The following is a 15,490-nucleotide window of genomic DNA, read 5'->3' as shown; positions in this document are numbered from 1 at the left end:
TTAAGCAATGACCCAAAGACCGAGGGAAGAGAGAGCCTGGAGGAAAGGACAAGTACTAAAGGTATAGCACTACATATTTGAAGAACTGAAATTAGAATGCAAAGGGAAGAGGCTGAAATGTTAAATAGTCCATAAGAGACCCTTGTGTCAAAGGTTGGGTTCTTTGGGAACTAGACTCAGAGGTCGAGGTTTTCATGCAGGAAGTTTATTGGGAGAACTTTCAATATCAACACCTATGAAGCAGTGAAGGCAGTCTACTGCTCAACTTCTGTCTCTGTGTTCAGGGAAGAAGTTGGGCTGTAATATAATCAAAACAACATCTTCAGCCAATCCCACAGGGAGTTCTTAAATTGGGATGGATCTTTAGAATTTTCTCTGACTGGGATCAGGGGTGGAATAATTTCATACCTATGAGTGGAACTGTCACTGGAAGCAGGCTGCCCTAGGAAGGGTTTAACCTTGTACAAGTAAGCTTTCTTCAGCTGAGGGAAGTCCCAAGGAGGGACATAACTGAGAGCAGTTGGCTGTAACACTGTAATGAATGCTTGGGTCCTCAAGGAGGTCTAGAGAGTGCACCCCATTGTGAATAAAGCATGTTAAGGATACATCATGTAAGCTGCATTAGAATGGTGATAAGCCTGTGTTCTAAGAATGGAAGAGACACAATATGCAGTAGATTTAGAAAGGTCTTTCTGTCTGCATTATGGGCAACAGATTGGAGGGAAGCATGACTATAAGCAGAGAGACCAGCTGAAAGTTGGTTGCAAAAATTCAGGTAATAGATGATGATGGTCTGAAGCAGGGTAGTAACGGTAAGAGTGGAGAGTTGTAGATGAATCTGAAAGATATTCTGGAAGTAGAAGGGATGGGACGTAGTGATTGGGTGTGAAGAATTTAGGGAAAAGTCCAAGCTGTAACCCAGATTTCAAGCTTGGGCACTCTTGATAGGAAACAAAGCAAGAAAAGCCAACTGTTTAATGGCTATTGTATTTTTTAATGGTAAGAGGGAGATACTAAACTCAATTTTGGAGATGTAGACTTTAAAGTGAGTTTAACAGAGGCATGTATAAAAGGTATATAGACATACAGGAAAGTGATTCGAACCACAAATAGAAACATGGAGGCCATCAGCATAGAGGTGGTAATTGTGGCCAACAAATAGATCAAGATAACTCAGGGAAATGTATAAAGTGAGAAAAACAGAAGGCCAGAAATAAAATCATGAGTTCTTGATTTTTCTTTTTCAGTGAAGCGTTCATCAAATTCCTGCCCTGTACTTTCAGCATGATTAAGGAGGTTAGTGGAGAAGAAGAGGAGTATTTTTTGAACACCTTTTATGTGCCAAACACATTATCTCATTATTTTACTTTACAACCCTATGGTTTCAAATTATCATCCCCATTTAATAGGTGAGAGCAAAGGCTCAGAAAATTTGAGCAGCTTCCAGAAGTCACCATACTATTAACTAACAGGACCAGAGTCTCAATCCAGGTCTTCCTGTGTTTTACTAATTTTTTTTTATTTTGAGAGAGAGAGAGAGAGAAAGAAGGAAAGGGGGCAGAGGGAGAGAGAATCTTAAGCAGACTCTATGTTCAGCAAGGACCCCAATGCAGGGCTCTATCCCATGACCCTGGGATTATGATCTGAACTGAAATCAAGAATCACTCAACCAATGGAGACACCCAGGTGCCCCTACTGTGATTTTTACACTATACCATGGCAAACTTCAAATAATCATGTAATATAGGTTTATTGTGAATCATAGTTTTTAATAATCATAGTTTTATTTTGGTTTATATAATATATTAACCTTTAAATATTAAAAAGTAGGGACACCTGGGTGGCTCAGTCAGTTTAGTGTCCGACTTCAGCTCAAGTCATGATCTCGTGATTCATGAGTTGGAGCCCCATGTTGGGATCTATGCTGACAGCTCAGAGCCTGGGGCCTGCTTCAGATTCTGTGTCTCCCTCTCTCTCTGCCCCCCCCCCCCCGGCTCATGCTCTCTCTCTCTCTCTCTCTAAATAAATAAACATTAAACATTTTAAATATTAAAAAGTAAAGCTAGAAAATTCAAATCTGCTTTGGGGAATAGAGGGTGTCCTATGTTCTCAAACTTTAAAAAGATGTACACATTTGTTTTCACCAAACAGAAAGCCAGAAGAAAAGGGCCTAATCTTTCATTAACCACTTTGTAAAGAAAAGCTTCTATTTATTCTGAAGGGAATTAAAAATGTATAGCAATAGGCATTTAGGACAAAATTACCTCACAACACAAAGTGTATGTACTATTAGCACTGATGTTATTTATTTATGTGTAGCTAGAATTACATGCCCACATAGGACCCAGGCTTATGAAAATATCTGAAATATTTTCTCAGGGCTGTAAGAAACTACAACTATGCAGAAGTCTGTCATGGGCTTTCCTGCAGGGGTTCTGATAATCCCCACATGGCTTCTCTTGGTAGAGATGCATTAGCAATGTTCAATCAATGGTCTGTGCTTGTTGATACAAGCAAGTGTCCTCTCTAACACACACAGGCTCAAAGAGAAGGAGCTCAGTCTTCTTGCTAGAAAATTGATAAAGAGAGTTATTTTACTAGAGGGACCTCTTAGCTATACTCATAAGTGGGGCAACCACTCATTCGTTGTTGGCTTCCTGAGGATATATTCTCAAGATGGAATATTTTCCACCTTCCATTCTTCATAAGGGTGGCATCCCTCACCAGTTTCAGTGGTGAGGCTTGAGTATATTCTTATCTTCCATAAAAAGTCATTTAGGTCAGGGGCACCAGGTGGCTCAGTCAGTTAAACGGCCGACTTTGGCTCAGGTCATGGTCTCACTGCTCTTGAGTTCGAGTCCAGTGTCAGGCTCTGTGCTGACAGCTCAGAGGCTGGAGCCTGCTTCAGATTCCGTGTCTCCTTCTCTCTCTGTCCCTCCCCTACTTGCGCTCTGTCTCTCTCTCAAAAATAAATAAACTTTAGAAAAAAAGTCACTTAGGTCAAGTGTATGGGTAGATATATTTTGGAACTTTAGAGCCTCATGAAGTGCTGTAATGAATGTTAAATTACACACATTTCAGAATTCCTCACAAGCCTCACCAACCAGGAGCAGAAAGACCTTTTAAAATCTTGCTTTATGTCATTAAGTTTCTTTAGGATGTTGGTTTTGACAGTAAGCTGCTAAAAGCTGCTATGTAGCCCTTGAAAAATTTTTTTGCTACCTAGGAAAAAAACCATTTGAACTCTGCAAATTCTATTCTCATGAATGTGGTTTTTAAAAAAGATAAAAGTAAAAGAGTATTGTAGTTTTAAAATATATATGTGTGTATTTTATATATATATAAAATACACAATTTTAAAACTTGAAGGGATTCAAATGCATTTAAATTTAGTCTCGGTTATTTTGTACATGATTACACAGATTCACAGATGGGAAATATATTCAAGGTCATACAAGAAAAGAGAATTTTAATGGTATAAGTAAGACTGTAAACCAAATTTTTTAAAGTTCCAAATCAAAACATGTGCCACGGCATTACCTTGCCTTGTTTCATAATTTCTTGATAAATGGTAAATTTAAGATGATAAAACACTATCTACTGATATGTACTAAGTAAAAATGTTAAGTCATAAATTTAGACACTCCAAGGATACTGCAAACATATTAAAAGTAAAGACTCATAATTTTCGTGGGGCAAAGACATTGCTTAGTTTTAAAATATCACACATAAATCATTTATCTAATGAGCTTCATCTTATTGCCTTCATTTCTTTTTTTAAAAAGTGTCTTCAGTCATTGAAGATGCTAAATAAAATGCATCAACAGAAATTAATAGGCAATAGAACTTGATGAATTCTCCTAGAGAATATTTTTATAATGAAAGCTTGGCAACTGTTCCTGTGATTAATCATGATAATGCACAATCCCTCAGGCCCTAGATAAACTGGCCTATTCCTTTTTTCTGGAATATTCCTCTCTTTCCCTTTTTCTTTCAAGAAGGATTAACCACTCCACCCTCTCCATACTCTTCTCTATGAAATCCACCCCCTCCACTTCTCTATCCAAATCCCACTTTCCCCAAGAAGATATCTTACACCCCCAGAGGAAGTGATCTTGTTATTTGAATTCCAAAGTGCTTAAAATTTCCAGCCCTCAGCACCAATCATACAGTATAATATCATCATATATTCCCCAGACCATAAACATTCCAAAAGGATTTAGCTGTATGTCCTAAAAGATAGGTGTGGGTAGGGGAGTCAATAAATATTCCTTGCTAATAGCTAGAGTGAATACAGCAAATGGCTAAGTACATCAGAAGCAAGGATACTTTAAAAATGCAATCATCAGTGGGTCATTGATTAGCACACATACTGAACGCAAGGTTTCTCTATGAAGAAGGGACCCTCCCAGCCCCACCTTTCCTGTTACAGACAAGTGAGAATAAAAATGAACTTTAAAAAAAGAAGCCCAAAGAGAAGCTTTCCAATTTAGTTTAATCTGAAGGGTTAGTGGCTAAAAATAGTCTTCCTTTGGCTGACCAGAGATCAAAATTCCCATCTTTATGTGAGGGAAACAAGAAAGATAGAAGTGAACTTTATTAACTCAACACAGGCTCGGTGACTAACAAGTATTTTGCCACTGAAATTTACAACAGTCGTATGAGAGAGGCATTATAATTGCCATTTTTCCCCTATAAAATTTGCCCTGAATGCTAGGGAACCAGGATTACAGAGAGTGTTTTTAATATTCATTAATATATATTAAATGTTATTTATTGAAAACTAATAATTCATTAGGGCTCAAAGATTAACTATCAAACTATTAATATACTACATTTTTAAAGATGTCTCATATTAGTAAAGATACATTGTGTACAAGAATAGAAATATTTTTTTCTTTTAGAGCCCTAATCAAAATCAAATTTTATCTGCCTTCTGTATTTGCCAAGCTAGCCATGTGGGGCAATAGCAAAACTGGGGTTTCTTCCAACCTCCAAATCCTATGATTGGTCGATTTATAATGGAATCAGAGGCAAACTTTTTTCTACCTAATTAAACTTGCTGATGGAGTAGTTTTTTGTATATGCAAAATTTGCTTGCATTTGGAACCTTGTTGCCTGTCCTCTGAAAAGAGGGCAATGTTTTCCAATCTGAAGACATTTGCAGCTGTGCAACTAGTTGACTAATCACTTCTGAGATTTTCTTCCCCAAAATAAAAATCATTTGGGGACTAATTGTTACTCAGAGTAATAACAGAGCTTGGCATTTCTGAAGATCTTTTCATCACTGGATTTCACAAGTCTGAGCCCCTCTCTGAATTCCTGAACCTCTCTCCTCCAAAAGCCCACATGGAGGTCTGAATGGTAACAGAGATTCTCTGTGGCAGGTTTGGGGTTAGGATTGGACATTCCTCACCCACACTTTTCACCTCACACCCATGTAGCCTTCTACTTGGCTAGTAGATTCCTACAGTAGGAAGTGCCACACAGAGCATTGTGTGCAGAGCTCCAAGACTCAGGATGCATCCCGGACTCATCTCAGTAGAGGCCTCGCTCAGGTCAGTGGTGGCCTTGCAGACCTCACATGGATCCAGTGAGGATCCAGGTCTCTAGGGGATCAAATACATGAATGTGCTTTGCCAAGTATTAAGCACATTCTTACAAATGTAAATTATGATCCACATTTATCTGTCATTAGTTCAACATTCTCATCAACTTCTCCATTTATAAAATGGCAAGAAGATGACTTAGCATATATAACGTCACTATGCAGAACATGTTTAGAGGTTTTGCTAAATGGAATACACTTTGAATTTTTTATAATCCAGCTATATCTACAAAAACAAAACCGGGCTTTTATTATTCATTTCGATACTTGATTCTTCGCTTATGTGACCCTAGTCAAGAAAACCTGCGTGTTGACCAAGCCATAGAGACAGCTAGGTATGTGGCCTCAGGCAAGTCTTTCTCCAACTGGAAAAGTTGAGGGGTGAAAAAGAGATGAGGTGAAAGGAACAAATGGGTCTGGGTACCCAGTTCAGCATCTATATCTTAATCCTCTACCTCCAGGGAAATTCTGGCCTTCGGCAGAGAGAGCTCTGCTGGTTTAGAGCTCCCTGTATCAGATTTTTCACATCCGAATGTATGAGGGGGCCCACGCTTGCCATTTGAAGACAGGGTTTCTAAAGCTGGGCTCCAAATACAATAGCGTAATTTGGAAATCTGACTAAAATTGTCTGAGGACTTTGCAGAAGCAATAAAGGACGGCACCAAGTGTGTGTGTTGACTGCTTGATTTGCAGATCCACAACAAATTTTACCAAGCACACTGAGCAGAACAGAGGCCCACACTAAGAAAACATAAATTCCAAAAGTGAATTACTTAATTAGAAAAGAAGGGTCAGCAAACTAACTGTGAGATCTGGAAAGAGTTGTGGGCATTTTTTCTCTGTCTTTTTTTAATAAAAGGAGAGGTAGGATAGGTGGTGAAATCTAACACCTATCACAAGCATATTATGAGAATAAAATGATAGACCAACTGTGAGAGTTTGGGGTAACTAAAACATGTAATATAGGGAAAAAATAGTAAGTTTATACCCTGTTAATAACAGGTAACATTTCTGTAATTTTTTGAAATAGTCTACCAGTGTCTAGTTTCTCAAAAGAAGGGAGTATTTTTTATATCCAACATGTGGATTTAACAAAATATGTAGAGAACAAAGTAGAACTGCTATAATAACCAGATTATCATTTTTTTTAAAGTCAAGCCATTGCTTGCAATTGGATTTTTGAAATACAGATATTGCTTATTTTAAAAAATAGATTTTTGGAGGCACCTGGGTGGCTCAGTCAGTTAGGCATCTGACTCTTGGTTTCAGCTCAGATCATGCATTATCTCACAGTTGTGAGATAGAGGCCTGTGTCAGGCTCTGAGCTGAGTGTAGAATCTGCTTGGGATTCTCTCTCTCCCTCTCTTTCTACTCCTCTCTCTCAAAATAAATAAATAAACATTAAAAAAAAACCTTGGGGCGCCTGGGTGGCTCAGTCGGTTAAGCGGCCGACTTCGGCTCAGGTCATGATCTCGCGGTCTGTGAGTTCAAGCCCCGCGTCGGGCTCTGTGCTGACAGCTCAGAGCCTGGAGCCTGTTTCAGATTCTGTGTCTCCCTCTTGCTGACCCTCCCCTGTTCATGCTCTGTCTCTCTCTGTCTCAAAAATAAATAAAAACGTTAAAAAAAAATTAAAAAAAAAAAACCTTAAAATTAAAAGAAATAGATCTGGAGGATACCTGGGTGGCTTAGTCCATTAAGTGACCCACTCTTGATTTCGGCTCAAGTCATATCTAGCAGTTAGTGAGTTCAAGCCCCTCACCGGGCTCTGTGCTGACAGTGTGAAGCTTGCTTGGGATTCTGTCTCCTTTCTCCCTGCCCCTCCTCCACTCATGCTCACTCACTCTCCCTTAAAAATAATTAAACTGAAAAAAAAAGAAAGAGATTTTTTGTGGAAAAACTGAATTGTAAAGACAACTATTAAATGACATTTTCAGTGAAAATTTGGTCCTTTCTTAACAAATTAAGCACCTTTTTATAGGATATGTCATTATTCCTAGTGTTTAATAAATCCATATTTGTGTATGCTTGGCTTTCTTAAAGCAGATGGGTTGATCTTCATTGTTTTAGTAATCTCGGTTTTTTTTTTTTGCAAGGAATAGTTATTGAATGCATACTGTGTCCCAAACAGTCTCCATTTTAGGTGTGAGAAATTCAAAGATGAATAAAACACGGTCTTGGTTTTTAAATAGTTAACCAGTTATTTGAGGAAGATGGTATAAAAGCAAATATGTTTAAGAAAGTGTAATATAAACACACCAGGGCTTTCTGAGTCATGGTAACATCTCAACAAGCAAAAATAATTCCCATTTGAGTGGGGTGGGGGGGGGGGTGAAGGGATCAGGAAATGCTATTAAAAACAAAAAACAAAAACAAAAACAAAACCTTAAACCTAAACCTAACAGGTTTCACTGATGACAGGGAAGGAGTGAGGATGGGATGGCAAAGGCAGGGGTTGTTGGGGTGACCGGAGATGAGTGATCCCAATGGAGAGAACAGTCTCCATGAATTCACAGAGGCAGGAAATAGTATGAAGGTTGCTCATATCTGCAAGCAATTCAATGAGACTGGAACGTTGGCCAAATAAGTGGGTGGGAAGTAAATTGTTTCTTTTTTCTTTTTTAATTTTTTTTAAAGTTATTTATTTTTGAAAGAGAGACAGAGTGTGAGCAGGTGAAGGTCAGAGAGCGACAGAAACACAGAATCCAAAGCAGGCTCCAGGCTCTGAGCTATCAGCACAGAGCCTGACGGGGGACAGACTGTGAGATCATGACCCGAGCCGAAGTTAGACACTAAACCAACTGAGCCACCTAGGCTCCACTGTTTCTTTTGAATTGGTCTAATTGTTCATAGATCTAGAAGGGAATTCCTGAGTATGGCTTTACTATGCCTTTACGGTGGAGACTGATGAGAAATAGAATATGGGGGTCCTGGAAAAGAGAAGACAGAGCAGTGGTGCCAGCCCTTTAGGGCTATATTAGAAATAATCTAACACATTGGACAATGAACAAGGTTTGCACATTCTTAGACTCAACTTGGGGGAAACCAACTTGGATAAAAGGAAACACCCAAAAGAGCAACTTACTGAACACTTGGCCCCTCCTTCCTTCCAGGCACCCATCTTTTCTCATCCTCCCATCTACACACATACTCTGAACTAGATGATTCTCCTTTTTACTCAAAAACTTAGAAATTCTGGAGTGTGTGTGTGTGTGTGTGTGTGTGTGTGTGTCTTTAATGAAGAGAGGCAGCTGGGAAGGAGAAGAGAGAGCTTTTTTTAAAGGTTGCTTCTTCCCAGTTTAAATAGAACACCTACTTTGAATATGCCCTAGCAAGTTCAGAAGAGAATCCAAGACTGAAAAATATGGAAAGGCAAAATGATCAATCTACAAACATCCTGGTTCATTAGCCACTAAGTTGCAGAACCATTTTAAATGAAAACAGTCTCTGGATTGCCTAGGGGTTGATCCTCAACACCACAGTATCAATCAACCTGTCTCTCTCATGCACACACACCACTGACACTAAGCCCTCTGGGAAATGTAAACAAGCCGATTAGTTGGCCTATTAATGTTGAGACAGACAATTGTTATTCCCTTCCCCCTTTTTCCTTATGAAGAGAACCCCAATTTTGTTTGAAACCTCCATTGGTCCAACTTGAAAGCTATTTTTCCCAGCCTCCTCCCTTATTCCTATGAGTGGGCATTTAACAATTCTGGCCAATGAGACCCAGGAGGAAGTCTGCTGAAGAGTTTCTGAAAATGTTGCTTTTTTGATAAAAAGGTTCAACTCCTTTCTTCCTGTGCCTTCCTCCATCCTGCCTGAAATACCCAAGTGATATCCAAGCATTTGCTGGACGATATGATCAGAATGAGTTCAGAAACCAACCTTTCAAGGTTCGTATAGATCAGCCATGTTTCTCATGGCATGTGGAACTGCTGTAATGTGGGGTATTCTAAAATCATGGACCTGAATTCCAGGTGCTACAATGTAAGAATTTGAAAATCTATACTAAAGTTTCTCTGATCTCTGGATAGGCAAAAAAGGATGTGATCCCATTTTCAGGTGCAAAATATGATCAGTCATTAACACAGGAGAGCTATCCTCTCCTCCTACCCATTCAATCCTCAGTTCTCTAATCCCAAAACATAATAATTGGCCAGAGATGATATATTATTTACATGATTAACTGCAGAGATGAAAGGTAGACAGAGGTAGCTTGGTGACCACAAAACTTATGCTCGCTTTTGAGAAGTGGCTGCCCAGCTAGGGACAATGTTTCTCAGCCTTCCATTGCATCTAGGTGGAGCTACATGACCATTTCTCACCGTTTGAGTATAAGGCAGTCAGGGGACACCTGGGTGGCCCAGTCAGTTGAGTATCCAACTTAGCCCAGGTCATGATCTCACCGTTCGTGAGTTCAAGCCCCACGTTGGGCTTTGCACTGACAGTTTGAAGCCTGTTTCGGATTCTGTATCCCTCTCTTTCTGCCCCTCCCTCTCTCTCTCACTCCCCCTCTCTCTCAAAAATAAATAAATATTTTAAATAAATAAATAAATAAATGTCAGTCATGTGTGTCATTTCTGGGCTGAAGAGGTAGGTATAATTCTCACAATGTCTTTCTCCATCTGTTGGCTGACTTAAGTACCTAGAGGCAAGAGGAGCCACAAAACAGAAGGATCCAGGATCCATAAATGATCACATGGAAGGCCACCTGCCAACTAGGAACAACCACACAGAACTTTTCATGAGTAAGAAATACAATCTAATTGTGCTAAGCCACCAAGACTTGAGGGTATATTGTTGCTGAGGCTAGGGTTAGTCTAATTAATATGAAGGGCAAAGACAAAAATCTCACTAAGCTAAACCCGAGATAACTGAAAAAGTACTAAAGCAATTGAGCTGACCTAGAAATGATTAAATTTTCTACCATTAGAAAATGGGACATTAGAAATTAATTTATAAGAAAATGAAGATATTTGCACTTTTGCTCTCCCCTGAGTTTGTGACTTGTGGAACTCATACCTGCCAGGTACTAAATATACTTTAATTTGCCATCTTCAGTTAGGCTAGATATAGTCTGCTTTTCTGCAAAGAATTTCCTCTATTTACTCCTGTTAAGAGAGTGAAATGAACACAATGTTCCATGTGGCTTTTCAGTATAGCAGAGGCTACAGCTGTATTCCATTTTTTTCTGAATAGGTTATTTCAAGGTGATTGTGACTTGGGTTCAGAAGTCAGCTATCTCCCATATAAAAGTTGAGTTTAATAGAAACTAAGAATGCCATCATTTTGGTTTGACTGGGTGGCTCATTCAGTTAAGCGTCCAACTCTGGCCCAGGTCATGATCTCATGGTTCATGAGTTAGAGCCCCACGACAGGCTCTGTGCTGACAGCTCAGAGCCTGGAACCTGCTTCCAATTCTGTGTCTCCCTCTCTCTCTGTGCCTCCCCTGCTCACAGTTAGTCTCTCTCTCCCCCTCAAAATAAATAAACATTAAAAAAAAAGAATGCCATCATTTCCTCCCTAAAATAAGAGAGTTTCTAATTCAATCTGCCCAGGAATTTTCTGTAAGTTTCAAGTGAAATTTTTTGTTCGAGGGGCCATCTTGTTTCAGGTCCTTTTAAAGATGTCCGTATTATTCCTTGTCCCAATATAAAGAACAGCTTCTGGTTCAGAGAATCATTTTTTGTGACCTAATTGGAACATCCCTTTCATGGCCCAGCAGGAAGAGCCACATGCTTTTCAGCCTAGCTAATTCCAGCAAGACAATAGGCAGAACTGAAACAAACAAACAAACAAACAAAAAAACAAAGTAAAAGCCTCTATTCCAAATTAGTGAGACACCATTTTACTTAATAAATGCAGAAATTTCAATCCAGTGCCCATTTATTCTTCTATAGCCAGAATCTTTTCAGAAAGAAACTACTTCAGACAACCTTATTTGTGGGGTGAATATGGGGTGAAATGTCACAAGGAATTATTTTCTTTTTTCATTCTGAAAAGTTTACCTGCAGCTTTCTCTTTGCATCCATTTGACCTTAGTGTAATTATAAACCCATTGCTACCCAAGTAATGTTCTATTGCAAAAGTAGGATAATTTTTTTCTGTACATCTAGACATAAAATGAGAAACTTTTTGCTTCTTCTGGAAGATAAATCAACTTAGACTAAATGATCATGCTGAATGCTTTAGAATTTTACCAGAATTACCAAAAGTATATGCTAAGGGAGAATGGATACTGGGAAAGCAACCTCATTTGCCTTAAGAACAGAACCCCAGCTCTATTGGGAGAGGAATGCACTCAGCTAAAAACAATTATTCCAGACTCCTCACCAGGAAGGGTGCCATTTCTCACAGTTATGACCCATAAGACATAAGCCACAATCTCTAGGCAATAGGGAAATCTCTTGGAGAAAGAGCTGATTCAGCTGGAGTTTGCCTTTTGCCCTTTGCATTTCCTGTCCTCCTGGCTGGAATACACGCTGGATGCTGGAGCAGTGGCAGCCATTTTGAGACCACAAGGTGACAAATCAGAGGATGAAGTCCACATGCTAAGGATGGTGAAGAGGAAGGAAGACCATGGGTTTTCCCAGGACTGTGAAGTCTCACCTTAAGGTCACTTAACTTAATGTCACTTGAGAAAAATCCTCTATTTGGTTAACCTGGTGAAAGTTGGATTATCTCTTAGGAGCTGTCAAACTTATACCAGGCTGATCCAATTAGATTGTAAGGGGAATGCTATTTTTTTTTAATAAGAACAGTTTCCAAACAAGTATTTCAGAAGCATTTGTTTACTTTGGTGACTATTAAGCTGATATACTCATGAATCATTTTTATACATTCTTTAAAATGACTCCAAGGGACTCTACCTGGCAGTAACATATGCAACTCTCACATATGGATCATCATGAATGCATTTCACCCTTCCATTTATTCATTTAGTAAACATTTATTGAGGTTTCCAGGAAGCACCGTGCTGGGGTCAGGGATGCAAGGATGAAAAAAAAAAAAAAACCTGCCTTACTATAAGAGCTCATTGTACTTGAAAGTAAGAAGACAAATTATTTTTTAAAACATTCTATTTTCCAATTCTTTGCTTTCTATGGGTTGTTTATTTCATGTACATTAGCTCTCCAAAAGAGAGCTAAGTCTAGCTTCACGATCGACATTAACAAAATAAAAAGATCTGAACTACCAATGTAGTGTCCATTGCCAAATGTTCAGAATACTATTTCATAATTTGAAAATTTAATTAAATGTTGTTTTAATATGTTCATTACACTTGTGAGAAATAATTGAATAAAATTTCTCATTCCATCCACTGAGGGGATTGATTTTTCTAAAATCAGACTACTGCTATCTATAAAGCAGGTATTTAGTGCTACTCCACTTTGTTTTCTGTCATTTCTATAATTAAAAAAATAATTTTACATCAGGCCTTTACACCAGTACTAAAGGACAATTATTCGCTATAATATGGTAGACAAAATACCAGTGAGGATCAGGAAAACCACTTTCCACTCACCTCTTCTTCTGAGCCACCTTAAGCACATCATTTAACTTCTATCTCAGTGTCCTTAAGGGTTAAATAATGGGGTGGAATTAGATCACTGTGTTGTTTCGTAGACCTAAAATTCTCTTATTTCCCTGCTCTATTCTCAGTGTGATGCATTAGCAGATAAGTTTCCCAGCTAAAAGCAGCACATTAATATTATTTTTAAATGATGCATGGCTTCTCTATTTCTGTTGCCTCGGAAATTATATCTTAGCCCATATCCCATATCAAACCACAATTTTATATATAATTAAACAATATACTATCATCTTATATTAATAGTATCATATCATTGTACTCAGGATCAGAATATAAGACTGGTTTTATTATTTCTTGCTCTTAAAAACGTAACTTGTATTGCACACGCTTGAGATAATTGAATGAAAATTAGATGGAGAGTACATTGTTTTTAATTTGCTGCTTAAAAGTATCCTCCAGATATCTAGGAGTGAGCCTAACACAGCTTACTTAAAAGCACAGTGATCTTCTTGCCCCATTCTGAGAAATCGCTTTCAAAGTCTAAAAAAAGATTCATTGTATACAAAACCTGAATGCTGAAATTCCTATCTTCTTAGTATCGACAATGGAAGTAATTAACACATCTGACAGTTATCTGCAAACCACCACAGAGAGGTACCTGATTTTCCTATTACTTTCATGAAAATACCTGAAATTGAAATGCATTAAGCACAACCAATTTAACCCACCCCCTTCTGAATTTGATAAAACAAGATTAAAGATGCTATTGTCTTGCTTGCAAAACTATCTTCAAGGAACATAAACACTCCTTACAAATCTTTTAGTTATCCTACAAACCTCCAACCTCCAACTCTTACTCCTATGATATATACACATATTCCCCTATACTCACCACAATGAGTTAAAGGTAGACAAAAGCTCTCGGTAGCAGCCTTTGAGCCATTACTTTGCTTTCCCATTCCCTTCATTTTAGGTGTCATGGCACAGTACTTTTAGATAGCAGTTCATTCTGTTAGGTTTATTGCAAACACCAAGAGGTGTCCTGCACTCACTGGAAAATGCAGCTTTTATGCTTCTGGTCATTCTTCCCACAAAAACAACAAGACCAGTTTCGGAGCTATTCTTAACTCTCCTTCCAAAACATTTCAAAAGAGAAAGACAAGATTTCATGATTCCCATGCAAACTCCCAGCCTGCCCGCCTGCCTGCTGCTGCCAATACTTCTTACTCTTGCTGGTGATGACATTCAGCGAGCTCCCCAGCCCCGACGCTTCGTTATGTAAGGCTGTCTAGGTCAAGTGTAGGAGACAGACTGCTGGCCTGTGAAAACTCATGGAACTGTTCTTTCAGATTAACACTTCAGGGGCTATGGAAGCTGGAGGAAGCTGAGCTTTTACTACATCTTTTGGGGGTAAATATTTTTGCATGATTCAGTGGTTTATATGCTATAGTGTTGGCAGATGCCTGTCAGCCATGCTGAGAGGTGCAGAGAGAAATTACTAAGGGATGCCAGTTTTGTCAGCATGCTTGAATGAGCATAGGAAGTCTTGAAGCAATCCTAGCTTTGAGACCCTTAAAGAGCAAATGAATCATAAATTAGGATTTGCTTATGAAGCATCATCTCTAGCCATCGAGGAATGAATGTTGATTTGGCTGTTTAAACTCTGAGTACAATCCATTTGCTGGGAGGTGTTACAGGAGAGCGCTATTAGCTCTAAGAGATTTACTGCAGTTCTTGGCTGTTACGTTGCCCTTGTCTGATGGCAAATTTGCTTCCCTTGTAAATAAGCTCTATGTTTTCCTGTATTTGTCTTCGGCTGTGATTGTTTGTGATAATATAAGAAGGAAGCCTGCAGAACCTGGCAGTTATGTGACTTCAACAAATAATAAATCCTGTCTACTTAGTTCCAAGGTGAATCCTGCAGTAAAAGCGCCATTTGATACTAGCACTGAATGATGTTGGGTTAGCTTCCCCGGTTCAAACTGCGCTGTGTCTCGGGGACTTGGAGGCATGATCCCAGGTTTGACATGGAAAGTTATTCACTCTATGAGTAAAATTAGAAACCGTATAGCGTTGATTCTGTTTGAGACTCTCACGCTGTGTCCTGCTATGGGAATTAGTTAAAATAACAGGCTCTTATTGAATGCTGCAGAAAAGCCTGGAGAAGTGGCAGGGGAAGACTGCAGCAGCGAAGTGATACTGGCAAGGAATTTTAATAAGATTCAACCCGAGGTCATGATATAACAGATGGCACCTAATTTAAAAGATAGGTGTGTATTTAAAATGTTGAAGACAGACACGGCACATTTGAGAAGATTTGGCTTCCTGTATGCCCTTGGCAAGAGAAG

The 15,490-nt window shown here is 38.9% G+C and overlaps 1 protein-coding gene and 1 long non-coding RNA gene across 2 annotated transcripts in view; one reads left to right on the top strand and one right to left on the bottom strand.

The window, feature by feature from the left end:
- The window catches only part of LOC122481410, a 57,203-nt gene extending 42,804 nt beyond the window's left edge, over positions 1-14,399 (bottom strand). Inside the window, exon 1 of the long non-coding RNA XR_006296847.1 lies at positions 14,035-14,399. This is a non-coding gene — a long non-coding RNA (uncharacterized LOC122481410). The remainder of the gene's footprint in view (positions 1-14,034) is intronic.
- Positions 14,400-14,417: 18 nt separating this feature from the next.
- The window catches only part of LOC122481407 (sodium channel protein type 1 subunit alpha), a 150,571-nt gene continuing 149,498 nt past the window's right edge, over positions 14,418-15,490 (top strand). Inside the window, exon 1 of the mRNA XM_043576942.1 lies at positions 14,418-14,552. The gene's annotated coding sequence lies outside the window, so the exon portion shown is untranslated. The remainder of the gene's footprint in view (positions 14,553-15,490) is intronic.

The sequence above is a fragment of the Prionailurus bengalensis genome, chromosome C1 (assembly GCF_016509475.1).
Source record: "Prionailurus bengalensis isolate Pbe53 chromosome C1, Fcat_Pben_1.1_paternal_pri, whole genome shotgun sequence".
Lineage (NCBI taxonomy): Eukaryota > Metazoa > Chordata > Mammalia > Carnivora > Felidae > Prionailurus > Prionailurus bengalensis.
Note: the sequence above shows the minus strand (reverse complement) of the source record. Positions and strands in the feature narration are given on the sequence as shown.